At 44.6% G+C, this 15,439-nt stretch overlaps 1 protein-coding gene across 3 annotated transcripts in view; it reads left to right on the top strand.

Moving 5' to 3' along the window:
• The first annotated feature begins 4,683 nt into the window (after positions 1–4,683).
• The window catches only part of DCLK1 (doublecortin like kinase 1), a 383,441-nt gene continuing 372,685 nt past the window's right edge, over positions 4,684–15,439 (top strand). For 2 of the 3 annotated variants that reach the window (XM_075851721.1, XM_075851722.1), the window contains exon 1: positions 4,684–4,901. The gene's annotated coding sequence lies outside the window, so the exon portion shown is untranslated. The remainder of the gene's footprint in view (positions 4,902–15,439) is intronic. The other variant, XM_075851724.1, reaches the window with a different exon arrangement.

The raw sequence follows: 15,439 nt of genomic DNA, 5'->3' as shown, positions 1-15,439 counted from the left end.
GGTCCCCCTGGTGTAGGATCAGCAGAGATGCAGCAGTCGAAGAAACTCTCCCAGGTTCCTCAAAGATCGAGCGGAACGTCCGTAAGAAGCACTGCAAGTCACGGGTCTCTGGTCCCTGATGTTCCCACAGAGGATTTGCCCATGCCAAATAACAGGGAACCCCAGCAATACAAAGTCCCACACAAGGGTACCTGGATAGTCCAGACAGTGGTCGCAGCTCTGGCACGGATGGAGGTGGGTGCAACGGAAAACACTAAGGGACCATTTGCAAGACAGACTAGAGATATGTAACAACGCTCAGGCAAGGATCAGATGGGCTGGGGCCCTCTTATAGTCCAGGAAATCATGTGTGTAGATGATGCTGATTTCTTGCATGTGCGCGCTGGCCCTTTAAGAGTGGGCACGAGTGTGCGCGCGCATCCTACGGGACACAGTGGACCAGAGCGTAAGTGAGCATCTCCTAGGAAGGAGATGGGGACCAGCGCTCATAGATCCATGGCTTCGGGCGTCAGGAGGTGAGTAGACTCGACGGCCCGCGGCCATGGATGCTACAGTCTGGTCATTCCGATGAAGGAACTGCGAGAGTAAGTGACGGCACAGAGTAACCTCGCGAGATTACGTTGTGCTGTGACTAAAGCTGGACATGAATGAAGAGGAGTGTATGACGCTGGTTGGTCAGCATCATACACTTTTCTTTACAACGCCCACTTGGTTAAAGTAAAAAAAACGCCCAGTTGGGCTTTTACAAAAAATTTGCATAAATGTTAAAATTATCATAACTTTGTCACTAATAAACATTTAAAAAAAAACAAAACAAGACAATAGTCATCTACAACACAGCGCCTATTAGATTAGGTAGGAGATAGGGAAGTATGAAACTGGTGACAGAGCCTCCTTAACAAACATTAATTTGTCATGACAAAGAGCCCTACTTTCACTGACCTTGAATTTCTGGTTTACCAGCGTCTACTCGTCCTGCAAGCCACGGTTGTTGTTTTTTTAAAATAAAATTTTAAATAGGGGAACACTTGTATAAAACTTATCAACATACAAGTGGCACCCCTTGTCTAATAGTAAATTAGGTCCCAAACTATTCACCCACTTATATTGAGCATGGGGGGCATTCAGGAGGGTTAATTTGGGTATACTTTCCCTCATATACCCTAAAACGGTGGGTGTAGCCAGTGTTGCTTTCGCAGATTTTATAAACTTTCATGCCGTATCTCTCTTGCTGGGTATATACTGGCGGAATTTTAATCTCCCTTTGAATAGAACCAGGGATTCGTCAATGGCAAGATTAATTTCTGGGGTATATGCCTCTGCAAATTTTTTATTAAAATGGCTAATAAGAGGCCCTATTTTATATAGCCGATAATAGCATGGGTCACTTTCTGGTGGACATTGGGAATTGTCACTTTAGTGGATAAAACGCATTATGGCCTCAAAACGTTTGCGTTTCATCACTGCACGATACATGGGGATATCATACAGGACATCAGTCGACCAATATCACGTTTTAGTGGGCTTTTTTACAAGGCCCATATTTAAAAGAAGGCCCCAAAATGTTAGCATTTCTGCCCGGTCGACTGGATAACAGATGTTGATCTGCCATAAAAAGACGAGGGGTTACGTGCCATAAATTGTTGGGCATACAAATTGGTTTGTATAACCATTAAGTTAATTAAGTCTTCTGAAAAGAAGAACTTAAAAAAATCTGACGCACTATATCCGTGGTATCTATATTAATCCCTGATGCTGAAATAAAACTAGGAATCTGGGGCTTATATGTGGCTCTGGACAGCCAATCGAGCTCACTAGCACTTGTGCTAGGCTGATTTTCGCTCAGCCTGCTCCGCCTTGCTTCGGGTTCATCGCTGTCACTAGATGACGGCAGCAATAAAAATTGCTCATCAGCCTCACTTACGGTGTCTGTGTCTGAACACATTATCGCAAAGGCTTCCTAAGCTGTATACAACCGCTGAGATATTTCTGAGAAAAAACTATTGTATATAGTCTATATGACTAAGCCTAACTTATAACTATATTAACATATTTTATGTATTTTTTTAATATATATTTTTTTATACGAAATACCCTAACAACTAATAACGTAACCCTTACTAGCACTACCTAAAGCCCTACACCTAGATAACGCAAATTAATGCCCAACCCTAATGCCAGAGATACAGAGCCGGCCAACCAGGACAAGTGCCAGGCCCACTCAGCTGCCGGGTGCTGCCGTTGCTATCATGGCTCCTCCAGGAGTGGAATCCCCGGCCAGAGCGTTGCCAACGCTCTTGCTCGGGAATCCGCTCCTAGAGTGATGCTCTTGTCTAGGTGCGGAATCCCCTCCAGAGCGTTTCCGATGCTCTGATCGGGAATTCCGCTCCTTGAGAAGCCACCTGACTTCTCTATCCATATATGCAGGGCCGGCCTTAGGATAGATGGCGCCCCGTGCAAAATAATCTTTCGGCGCCCCACCCCATCATTAAAAAAAAATACCCCATAAAAATATTATAATGCCCCTTTAGTGCCCCCATACAGTATAATAATAATAATATTTAATAATATAATATATTACAACCCCTTTAAGGACACAGTATTGTGTCCTCTAATTGTGCCCACAGTATTATGTCCCTGTAGTACCCCTACACAGTATAATGTCCGCTTAGTGGCCCACAGTATTATGTCCCTGTAGTACCCCTACACAGTATAATGTCCGCTTAGTGGCCCACAGTATTATGTCCCTGTAGTACCCCTACACAGTATAATGTCCGCTTAGTGGCCCACAAACAGTATAGTGCCCTTCTGTAGATTTTGCCATAGAGCCTCCCTGTAGACAGTGTCATAATCCCCCAGCTCCTCCTGGTAGATCGTGCCATACAGCCCCCCCCCCCCACCTCCCCGTTGTAGACAGTGCCATACAGTCCCCCACCTCCCCCTTGTAGACAGTGCCCCCAAACAAAAACAAACATTGTTCCCACGACGAACTGAGCTGTTCCACGACGGGATCCTTGCGTAGGCAAGCGTGATCCTGTAGCCTAGTACAGAGTTTCCCGACCTTTTCGGACTTGAGGCAGAACTGGAAAAATAAAATTTCCTCAGGGCACCCCTGCCAAAAATAGTTTTGAGAAGGACAGAAAATAGCTAAAAACAAGCACTACACTCGTAGGGTATGTTCAAAAAAGTTTTTTTGTAAGGCAAATAAAATCTGCTTCAAAATTTTGAAGCAGATTTTGTATTGACATCGTTGTTTGACCTTTTTTTTTTTCGTTTTTTCTTAAGCCGTTGAAGCGAATGCAAAAGACGCAGGCAAATAAGCTCCAAACGCGCAGGTATTTTCTGCCTCCTATTAATTTCATTTGGAGGTCAGAGGCGGAAACCACTTGAAGACCATCAGCCCCCACTCACAGTAAAATAACCATCAGCCCGCCACTCACAGTAAAATGACCATCAGCCCGCCGCTCACAGTAAAATGACCATCAGCCCACCACTCACAGATTCCCCCTGTAGGTAGCGCCACACAGCCCCGTCGGTAGCGCCACACATCCTTTTGTAGGTAGCGCCACACAGCCCCTTGTAGGTAGTGCAACACAGCCCCCTTGTAGGTAGCGCCACACAGCCCCCTTGTAGGTAGCGCCACACAGCCCCCTTGTAGGTAGCGCCACACAGCCCCCTTATAGGTAGCGCCACACAGCCCCCTTGTAGGTAGCGCCACACAGCCCCCTTGTAGGTAGCGCCTCATAGCCCCTTTGTAGGTAGCGCCACACATCCCCCTTGTAGGTAGCGCCACACAGCCCTCTTGTAGGTAGCGCCACACAGCCCTCTTGTAGATAGCGCCACAAAGCCCCCTTGTAGAGAGCGCCACACAGCCCCCTTGTAGAGAGCTCCACACAGCCCCCAGTAGAGAGCGCCACACAGCTCACTGTAGAGAGCGCCACACAGCCCCCTGGTAGGGAGCGCCACACAGCCCCCTGGTAGGGAGTGCCACACAGCCCACTGGTAGGGAGTGCCACACAGCCCACTGGTAGGGAGTGCCACACAGCCACCTGGTAGGGAGTGCCACACAGCCCCCTGGTAGGGAGTGCCACACAGCCCCCTGATAGGGAGTGCCACACAGCCACCAGGTAGGTAGTGCCACACAGCCCCCTGGTAGGTAGTGCCACACAGCCCCCTTGTAGATAGCACCCCCCCCCCTTACTGTACATAGCGCCACTGTAGCTCCCTGAAGGAGCAGAATCCTAGATAGATAGATAGATAGATAGATAGATAGATAGATAGATAGATGGATGGATGGATGGATAGATAGATAGATAGATAGATAGATAGATAGATAGATAGATAGATAGATAGATAGATAGATAGATAGATAGATAGATAGATAGATAGATAGATAGATAGATAGATAGATAGATTAGATAGATATAGATCGATAGATAGCTTTCACAAGATCAGTGGCTTTCCTTTAGTATCTGTCCCTCAGGCTGCTTGTAAAGCTCCATATCATTCATGCACAGGGCAGTACTTGGTGCTGAACCTCCAGTTTATGCCCTGACCATTGCTGCCAACTCCCCGTGGGCACAGGCAGAAGAGCAGCACATATGTGATGGGGATGGGTGGGCTGGGTGGATGGATGGTGCTAGTGTGAGGAGGAGAGCAGCATCTCAATGAGGGCCGGGCTAATGCAAATCACTGCAATAGAGGCAGAAGGAAAGCAGCTGCAGCCCAGACTCAGCACATCAGCAGTCAGAGAGTCAGTCAGGGGGCCAGCGCATCCACAACAAAGACACCCAGCCTGCCTGTGCCGGCACAATACCCTGCTCCACACTCACCCAGGAGACCTGCACTGCCGGTGCCCTGACATTTACACATCAGCAGCACAGGGCAATATAGCAGATAAGGTAAGTGCCAACCACTGACATGATAATGCTTGTCCATTCATTGTACTCTAGAAATGCCAGTCTGCTGGCATCTATAAGGTAATGCTATAAGGGCTATCAATGTCCTGTCCCCTCCAGCAAGCTGGTGAGAGGGGGGCAGGGGAGGTGGGCACAGAGCTGGTCTGTTTCATCTCATCACGTTTCATTACATTTATTATAGTCACTGAGCTGCACTGCAATTCTGCAAGCCCGACAATTTATTACAGCAGAGACCTGTACAAGCCCAGAGCAAAAGCAGAACATCTATCTATCTATCTATCTATCTATCTATCTATCTATCTATCTATCTATCTATCTATCTATCTATCTATCTATCTATCTATCTATCTATCTATCTATCTATCGCATAAGTTCATCATAGTCATCCTATATAGAATTGCACAAGCCCTAAACTATATGCCTGCCTGTCTATATATGTGTGTATATATGTATACATGTGTATATATCTATATATATATATATATATATATATATATATATATATATATATAGTGGTGTCCTCTGCATATGTTCTGATTGTAGCTTCCAAAACAGTAACAATTCATAGAAGGTTCATCCCATACAGAATTGTACTAGCAGAAAACTGCAGGTGTGATATAATATATACAATATAAATCAATATGCTTGTCTTTAAGCGCCATAGGGATGACCTGGATATTTTGATGCTGACAGATGCACGGTATATACCTCCCAGCACAGTGACAATGCATACAAGATGCAGGTTCATCCTATATACCCCCCCCCCCCCTCCACATGAGGTAATTGCCTCTGATGCCTTAGTAATTGTCTACGGATAGACAGGACAGACAATAGTTCTTCTGACTGCCAGCTTCATATAAAGCCTTTTGGGGGGGAAGGGGGGCAGTTGTTCATACTGCAAAACTTATGTAGGAAATCTGTGCCAGTTCCATCAATAGTCCGCATTGCCAATATGTGCACAAATTAGTATTTTGAGACTAGAGGAGACTAGAAGTAAATGACCAGGACTTGAGAAACCTTAGGGGTTAATTATTCTCTCTTGCTGGATTAAAGATTGCGAATAGCGGAATACTGATTAGACAAAGAAATACAGTTCTGCCAGGCATCCTTAAAACGCTTCAAGTGGCATTCAATCATCATCAGCCTGGAGAGGGCTGAGCTCACCATCTTATTTCTCCGTATCTGACATGTAAATGTGAGACCTGTGCATGAGCCTTATGGATGAATAAAACATCACTGCATCTAAATGCCACATGGCTTAAAATATCCATGCCCTGGATTGCAGTACATCAAGTGGCAGGCGGAAATGCATGGTTCTTGGAGTGAGGTGGGCAAAAGGGAGTAGTCCGTCTCATTTATTTTCCTGCACTGTGCAAGGTGGAGGGATAGATGGGAATAATTCATGTATCCTAGGCGCCCTGCATTGTGTGACTTCATTGTCACTAAGGTTCTGGAGCATCCCCTGTCTGCCTAACATACTGCATGGTCAGCACATTGTATTGAGGAAGAATAGGAAGGCACCCTGGATACATTGTAATATATTCAGACACATATGTTACCATGCGTTTTGCCATTTATTGCTCTCAGTGGATACAATATTATTCAGCAGCCATAATACAGGGAATCCGCTCAGCTATTTATAGGCTATGATGTGTTTATAATCCGTTGTAGAATATTATGCAACATTGTTTCCATGTGTTTGATTTACTTTTATTTAGACTTTTTGCTTTTTACATTTAGACTCTTTTGCAAGTTGAAAGTTAATTAGATTGTAGAATCTATCAATATGTGTGTTCTCTATTGGAAATCAATCAGAAGGGTGAGATATATGTCACCATTATTGTCCTAAATGGAAAATCCAGTCTGTAAGTCTTTCCTTGTAGATCGGCGGTGCTGGAGGAGAGTTTGTGGAATGTGAAATATTTTTTATTCAGATGAAGAATTGGTTTTCTGGAATTTTCTTTTTGTCTGCGGTGCTTGCTATTCGGGCTTGTGTGTCTACAGTATTGTACTGGTCTGGTCTGACCAAATGAACTAGAAAAATGATCTGGCATCTGGCCCTGGGAGTCAGTGAGCAGACATTGTATGGCTTCCAGGCCTCCGTGTATAAAGGCGGTGTTTCTGTTAAGCGGATTCTCTTATCATAACATATCTCATTTCATTGCCAGACATAGATGTCATTTAATATACTTGTACAGTTTAGACCACGTCAAAGACTGTTGTTGATCTGTTTGTCTGTGTAAAATATATAAGACGTATTTTTGGATTTTCTCAGAGGCGCATGCATAGACATTTAGGGGGCTTCATAGCAATAATCAAAAGTGAACCACTACTGGTGTATGTTTACATCGCTGACTACTTTCTTTCCATCCCTTTGAGGAGAAAGGGGCAGCGTAACCATGGACCTGTTCCCCTCCCATATTTAATGTGGGCCCTGTGTAGTCTGCGAGTTCTGAACAAGTCAGCATTGCCCATTGGGAAGAAGTCGGAGGCTAACCTGAAATGTGGCCACCATCGGAGTGAAAACATTACTAACAGCTGCATAGAGGTTAAAATAAAAAATAGGAAAATCCTCTTCTTCTTACACACTTCCCTGGTCCTCTCTCAGTCTTTGCTTATTTGGTGGCAGAGATTTTGTGTCTTCTGCGGAAAAGTGAGAATGCCTTTTTATTATTTTACCATATATGCAGCTATTAAAACTCCTTTAAAGGCATATTCCTATCTTTTAAAGTGATCACATATCGTTAGGATATGACATCACTATATGATCGGTGGGGGTCTGACCACCGGGAACCCAACCAATCACTGTTTTTCCCTACACAGCGGCATCCTAGCAATATGCCATCACTTTATTAGATGGGAGTAACCTTTAAATCTTAGTTGAAATGATCTTTAACTTGTACGTGTATTAATTAAATATAACAATCAATAATATCATCCATCTGAACCAATACTCACCATGAGATATAGATTGTTTATGTTATGGCCTCCAGCACTTAGAGGACATAGGTTGACTGCAACACCCATCTTACCTGTTGGCCTTTCAATGGACTGATTCAGCGGAGAATAGATGCAGATGTACACATGTGCCTCTCAAGGTGCCATACAATGTGTATAGGGACCTCCCAACCCTCCCCCGATAACAGATATCGGGAAGAGAAGGCAGTTGAATTTTAACATGCCCAATCCTTTTGTTCTCAGAGGTGTCTGGCAGCGGCTTACTCCCCTCTCCATATTCAGAATACATGAACACTCAGCCGAGCCAAGCAGGCATGTGTTGGAGGGGATCGGGAGGAATAGATGTTGACCGGTCAGCTGAAAGCTATCTAATGTGTATGGCCAGCCTTAAATTCCAAGGAAAACTTTAGTAGAGAAGGCCACCTCTCCTTTATGTGGTTGTGATAGGGGTAAAATAGGGTCCAGATCTTGTAGGTGAGATTTTGTCCAGGTTCCACCACCAACCTTAACCCTAATTCTTAATCCTGCACTGATTGTCATATACATGTGTTATGCGCCAATTCCAGGCACAAATCTGTTGAACATAGAAGCTAAATATTGGTACTGCCGCTGCTACAAACCTGTACGGTAAGCAAATTCTCCTGTCTGTCAATCTTGATTGTGAAAGTAGGATTGGAATAAAACGATTTTTATGTGCGCTGGCAAATGTGTCATGGTAGAAGATCCAAGGTACATCAGACAAAGATATCGTCCCACATTTATTATGACGTTTACACCAGGTCGTGTCGCGAACTGTGGCTTGCAACAAATTTGCAGTCAAATTTGCAACTTTTCTTGTTGCTTGCCAATTTTGAAAAGAGAGGGAAAAAAGTAACAGACATAGTTTAGGCCTTTTTTTTTGAGAAAATAGGTGAAAATGGCATAAAGTTTGGCTCAAATCTCTGCCTGCTCATAGCAAGCGAACATTTAATTTTATGAGTGACACTTCAAAATGTGGCAATTTTATTAAGAGGCATGTGCCTTTTAATTAATAAGTGCAAATCACTCCAAACCATCTCTTTTATTTAGATCAGTCTTAGCAATGGTGGGCTATAGTTTTCTATTTTAATTTTTACACTCTTCATTTCACCACTAGTCCAGTAATAAAGGCACTAGTCCGGTGCAAAACACGTTGGAGTAAGATAAGATTCCTGACGCCGAACATCATCAGGGCCAGCCCATTGTAAAATGAGTGGTCTTAATATATGTGACGCAGCACTCAACATCATCAATGCTGCGTCATATACAACGTCCTGACACTGCCAAGCGTCAGTATGTTGTATAAGCCGCGTCACGCTAAGGGAGCACGAGGGAACCCAGATGGGTAGAAGAGGAACGATGAGGTGAGAATACTTTTTTTTTATTTAGTTGTCCGATGGGTTGGGGAATTCGGATGGGGGGTAGACTGATTGGGGGGCAAGGTACGGGGCCCAGCACGGGTTTCGACCTTGCTATTCCCCAGAGAGCTGGCGTAGATTTCCACTATACTTGGCGTAGAAAGGTTGATAAACTCCCCCCTGTATCTTCATCTGGTGTACATTGGATCCTCTTCCGTGACACATCTGCCAGAACCCCACCAAACCTTATTTTCTCATTGCTGCCTCTATAAGTGTATAACATTTATATTGTTTTAAAGTTAAAGTAATGAATTAGGGAGCTCAGGATGGAAAGTGCATAGGAATTTGGGAATACACGGGAGAAACTGAATTTAACATGTAAATGTAAGAATGTTTTATTTTCTAAAATATAACATAAGAATATAAATGGTAAAAAAATTTTGCACCTGTGGCTAAATATTGTTCATTAAATATCTCCTCAAGATATTATGTCCATATGAATTATCTCTTGTCATGCTATCGGATTGGATATATAATTACATAGTAAATTTTCTAGTTCCTCAGCCTCAACTAATTCTAGTTGTATTGAACCAAAGAAAGGCAAAAAGAAGGGAGAGAAAAAGAAATCATCATGACACATAATTGTCAATGAGACTAAATTCCCAAATTAATCATGACTTTCTTTAAAACTAGGGATTATATTATCTGTAGGAATCATATGAAAACAACCTTAAAATTCATGCAACCAGCTACAGTAGTACCACTTCCACTGGCAAAGAGTCCCAAAGCCAAGTTGCCCTTGTTTTAACCTTCAGGCCTGGTTATGTTATTATATGGATAGACTGAAGCCCTTTAACTTTTGAGCCTACTCCCGTAGAAGACATTAGGAGTGGTAAGATGATTGTCAACATTGTAAAATGGATTGTCTCAATTGGGTTGACAAATTTGTAGCCATTTGGAGCCCATGGTTGGGCACATTGAATCACATTGCTGTGGCAGGCTTGGGGAGGGGAAGGGTTTAATTAAGTAAAATGTAAATGTACGTGATTTACAGGTTCTTTTTTTTCTATGGATGTTGTCATTTTACTAGAATAAAGATTGTGAAAATAATAAAACGAAATGAGTTGTCGCATGAGGGCAACACCTGTCATTCCCTATTTGGGCATGTAGATATCTTAGAGTGGGGTCCCCAGCAAACGGACACCCTTTATGAGCCAGAAAGAAGAGTTGCTATGTAAGAGCATCTCCCACTGTGGCAGACCCTATGCATTCATACATTACATGGTCAGCCATTCATTGGAATATCCTGCATGTTATGCTGCAGGGGTAATCTATGGCCAAATGCGGCTTCCCCTGACGATAACAGGTGATCACTGAGGTTTAGAGTAGATCAGCATGATCACTGTGCTGGCTTCTATTTAAAGGGTTATTCCCAACTCAGACATTTATGGCATATAGACAGGAAATGCCATAAATGTCTGATATAATGCAGGTCCCAGCTCGGATGACCCCCGTTCTTGATATGGGTGCAGGCCACAGAGCTGGTACCACCATCTAGCAGACATTTATGGCATATCCTGTGGATATGCCATATATGTCGGAGTTGTAAATAACTCTTAAAAATGGGTTGACTTCATGAAAGGCAACCCTTTTAACTATATTTCCTGTTTCTTTGGCTTATATAGCGTCAACATATTCTGCAGTGTAGTACACAAATTGTCATCACTGATCGGGGGTTACAGTCTAATTTCCCTTATGCACACATATTCACTAAGGCCAATCTTATAGGAAGCCAAATAACCTATTTATATATTTTTGGAGCGTGGGAGGAAAACCTGGACGAAACCCACACAAACATGCGGAGAACATACAACACACTAAGTAAAGTCGTCATGTAATATCAGTTACTGAATGTATAATGTACTTTGATCAGCTCATAGATATATTTGAAGTCTCCTTCATTTATGATAAAATTACACCTTGTACTTATGGTCAAATCTTGCACTATTAACCTGACACTTTTTTGCATGTCATATTATGTTCACACCTCATTAACATTCCTTCATTGTGATCCTTCTGAGAAGAAGCATTCAGTGACTTTACAGTATAATGCCTCTGATTATTTTTGGAACTTCTGCTTTCAGGAATTAGATATTTGTATAACTTTGAATTAGATTTTTTTTCAGGCAGGACAATGTGCTCATATTGTGCAATATACCACAGAAATAAAACCCCAGCCCTTACAAGAATAAATTCATAACCTATTTGAAAATGTGTGCAGGCAAATCTTTGAATTTTCATATTGGCGGATCTTTTGTATCCTCATTAGACTCTATTCACACCATGTTTGCCCTCAGTGTCAGACGTATACTGAAGTGTTTCCCAACCATGGTTGTAAGGAACTATAATGCACATTAGTCTTATTTTGGCCTAATGTTTTGTCTTACAGCAGAATAAGAGTTAGTTCTGTGCATGGTCCATGCAATGGGGTTCTGTCTGTTTACAGTCCGATAGCAGTGACTGATCCATTATTTTTTAATAAGGATTCCATAGGATTGAAAAACGTTTCCTGGGGTCTCCTCGTGTTAAAAAGGTTTGGAATCACTGACCTGGTCTCTTACTTAATATTGGGAGCCAGTTACAACAAGGTCTCTTGAGGTCCAAACGTGTACAATTAAATATTGGGATTTGCCATAAAGCCATCAGGGCGTTAACTATATTAAGAGCACCTTGCTTTTACCTTTGGAGAGCAGTGGGCCCACATGCTGCTCTTGCCTATTGGACTTCCACTATCTCTCTTCAACCTTGTAGACAAGTACCTCAGTCCAACAATGAAGACAGATCTAGGAGAGGATAAAGGAAAAGTAACGTGTGTCTAGTATTCCTCCTTGTATCTCTGAAGGCCATCTTTGGTAGAACCCATGTGCCCAATGCAACAATAGTCTATATGAAGCTCCACTTTATATACCCCGAAATGTGGTTTTGAGTGCCCGACTAATGTTCAGGAGCTTGGTTACAGTACTGGGTATGTGATACTTTTATATGCCCGGTTGGAGGAGTATGTATATGTTATAATTTTGTAGTTTGTATACTAACGCTATAAAGTGGTATATATATATATATATATATATATATATATATATATATATATATATTCTGTGGAGCTTCATATAGACTATTGTTTCCTTGGGCACATGGGTTCTGAACTGAATTACTGAAATAAATTAACTTTTTGATGATATTCTAATTCATTGAGAAAGACTAGTACACACACACACACACACACACACACACACACACACTGTCACGTAAGGTTCGTGGACCCACTGGGCCGTATCGCCTTGGCAGTATGGCAGCTGGCCAATAGGGATCAGGTCAAAGTCTATAGTTCGTATAGGGTACCTGTGGCAGCTCGGATAGTAGCAAGGCAGGTTCGGCTGGGACTAGGCAGCGGGTAGACGTCAGGCGTGGAGTAGCAGGACAGGCGTGGAATACAGCACAGCACGACCACAGCACAGCACGGCACTTGACCAGGATAGCACAGGATACAGGATACACTAGGAACTGGAAAACACTGCGAGGCCATTTGCTTAGACAAACTAGGATACGACAAACAACGCTCAGGCACTGCAGGAAGGGGCTGTGCCCTTCTTATAGTCCAGGGGGCTCATGGGCTAATTTAGCATTAAAGTCACCCTACGGGATCGGGATCTGTCAAGGTGAGTGAAAGTGAGCTCTGGCGTCTCCTGAGGAGGAGACTGGGGCCAGCGCTCGCGGACGCATGGCTGCAGCCGTCAGGAGGTGAGTGAACCTGATGGCCCGCAGCCATGGACATGACAGTATCCCCCCCCTTACGTCCCCTCTTCTTGGGACCAGAGCGAGAGAGAAACTTCTTCAGAAGGGTAGGAGCATTAAGGTTCTCCTCTGGCTCTCAGGACCTCTCTTCAGGGCCAAACCCCCTCCAGTCCACCAAATAAAAAGTCTTTCCTCTCACTTTCATGGTGTCCAAGATCTCCTTAACCTCGAAGGTGTCTGAAGGGCCGCTGGAGGCAACCGCAGGGCTAGGAGTCTTGGTAAAGCGGTTCAGAACCACTGGTTTCAGGAGAGAGACATGGAAGGAGTTGGGGATCCTGAGGGTAGGAGGCAGCCGAAGCTTGTAGGCGACAGGGTTTATCTGGTGCAGGATCTCAAAGGGTCCGAGGAACCTGGGAGCAAATTTGTATGATGGCACCGTCAGTCGAATCTTCCTGGAGGACAGCCAGACCTTCATGCCAGGACGAAACTGAGGAGGTTCTCTTCTCCTTGTATCCGCCTTCCGTTTCATGCGGTCGACCGCCAGCAGGATGGAGGATCGAGTCTGCTGCCAGATCTGCAGAAAGTCCCTAAAAGCAGTATCAGCAGCTGGTACCTCAGACGTATCAATAATCAGGAGAGGAATTTGTGGGTGTTGGCCATAGACGATAAAGAACGGTGTATTCCATGTGGACTCGCTGGTGTGAGTACTGTAGGAAAATTCAGCCCACGGGAGCAACTGCACCCAGTCATCATGCTGCTTGGAGATGAAGTGGCATAAGTAGTTCTCCAAGATCTGATTCATCCTCTCGACCTGACCATTGAACTGAGGATGGTAAACCGAGGAAAAGTCCAACTTTAACGAACTCCTGGAAGACCGCGGGAGCATTACACAGGCCGAGGGGCATTACAAGATATTCATAGTGTTAATCACAGGTGTTAAATGCAGTCTTCCATTCGTCACCCTGGCAAATCCGGATTAGATTGTAAGCCCCACGCAGGTCTAGTTTGGAAAAAATCTTGGCACCACGTATACGATCGAACAATTCAGAGATCAGTGGCAACGGATACTTATTCTTCACCGTGATTTGGTTGAGACCCCGGTAGTCAATACATGGACGCAGGGAGCCATCCTTCTTTTTGACGAAGAAGAACCCGGCTCCTGCCGGGGGAGGAAGACATCCGTATGAAGTCACTCTCCAAGTTCTCTTTAACATAGGCGGACATGTACAAAGTCTCTGGCAAGGAGAGAGGATATATCCTGCCACGGAGAAAGGATGCACCAGGAATCAGCTCGATAGGACAGTCATGCACCCGGTGTTGGGGCAGTGTCTCCGCCTCCCTTTTGCTGAAGACGTCCGAAAATGCAGCATAATGACCAGGCAATCCTGCCAATAACCGAGGCAGAGAAGGCTGAGCCGAACGAATCTGCACCAGGCATCAGCTGTGACCCTCAGAGCCCCACTGGAGAACCTCTCCAGAGTTCCAGTCCAGGACTGGGGCATGTAGTCGGAGCCAAGGCAGGCTGCATGGGGTTAACGGCATTGGATAAGACATAGAACGATAGAAGTTCGAAGTGGAGAGCCCCTACTTGGAGCCTCAGCGGCTTGGTCACAGCTATAACTGGGTCTGGCAGAGGTAGTCCTTTACCGATGCAACCATCAACGGTCTCTCCAGAGGGGTAGTTGGTAATTGAAGAAGGTCCACCAGGTCTCTACAAATGAAATTAGCAGCGGATCCAGAGTCCAGATACGCAGAGACCTGATGCGTTTTCTCATCGGACACTATGGTCACGGGTATGGCCAATTTAGACGGGAGTCCTTCTTTGCCCAAGGTTGTCTTTCCTACCAACCCTAGGCTTTGGGACTTTTGGGGACACAGACGCACAAGATGTCCTCCGAGGCTGCAATAAAGACAGAGCCCCGAAGTGCATCTGCGTTGTCTCTCCTGGGTAGATAGCATACATTGGTCCATCCTCACAGACTCATTAGGAGGATCGGCATCTGAGGACAGCAGAGGTTGCTGCAAGGATGGGACCGGACTAGGAAGAGCTCCCTCCCGACGAACCTCTTGGAGCCGTTCTCGGAGCCTTCTATCAATCCGGGCAGGCAGAAGGATGAGGTCATCCAGGGTAGATGGCAGGTCTCGAGCGACAAGTTCATCCTTAACTTTACAAGACAGTCCATGCCAGAAAGTAGCCACCAGGGCCTCATTGTTCCACAACAGTTCTCCCGCCAGGGTGCGGAAGTGGATGGCGTACTCGCCCACAGAGATGTCTCCTTGGCGTAGGTTGAGCAAGGAAGCCGCTGCAGAGGTGACTCGTCCAGGCTCCTCAAACACAGTGTGAAATGTCCGGAGGAACCCCTGGAAGTCACGGGTCTCTGGGCCTTGTCT

The sequence above is a fragment of the Rhinoderma darwinii genome, chromosome 2 (assembly GCF_050947455.1).
Source record: "Rhinoderma darwinii isolate aRhiDar2 chromosome 2, aRhiDar2.hap1, whole genome shotgun sequence".
Classification (NCBI taxonomy): Eukaryota; Metazoa; Chordata; class Amphibia; order Anura; family Rhinodermatidae; genus Rhinoderma; species Rhinoderma darwinii.
Note: the sequence above shows the minus strand (reverse complement) of the source record. Positions and strands in the feature narration are given on the sequence as shown.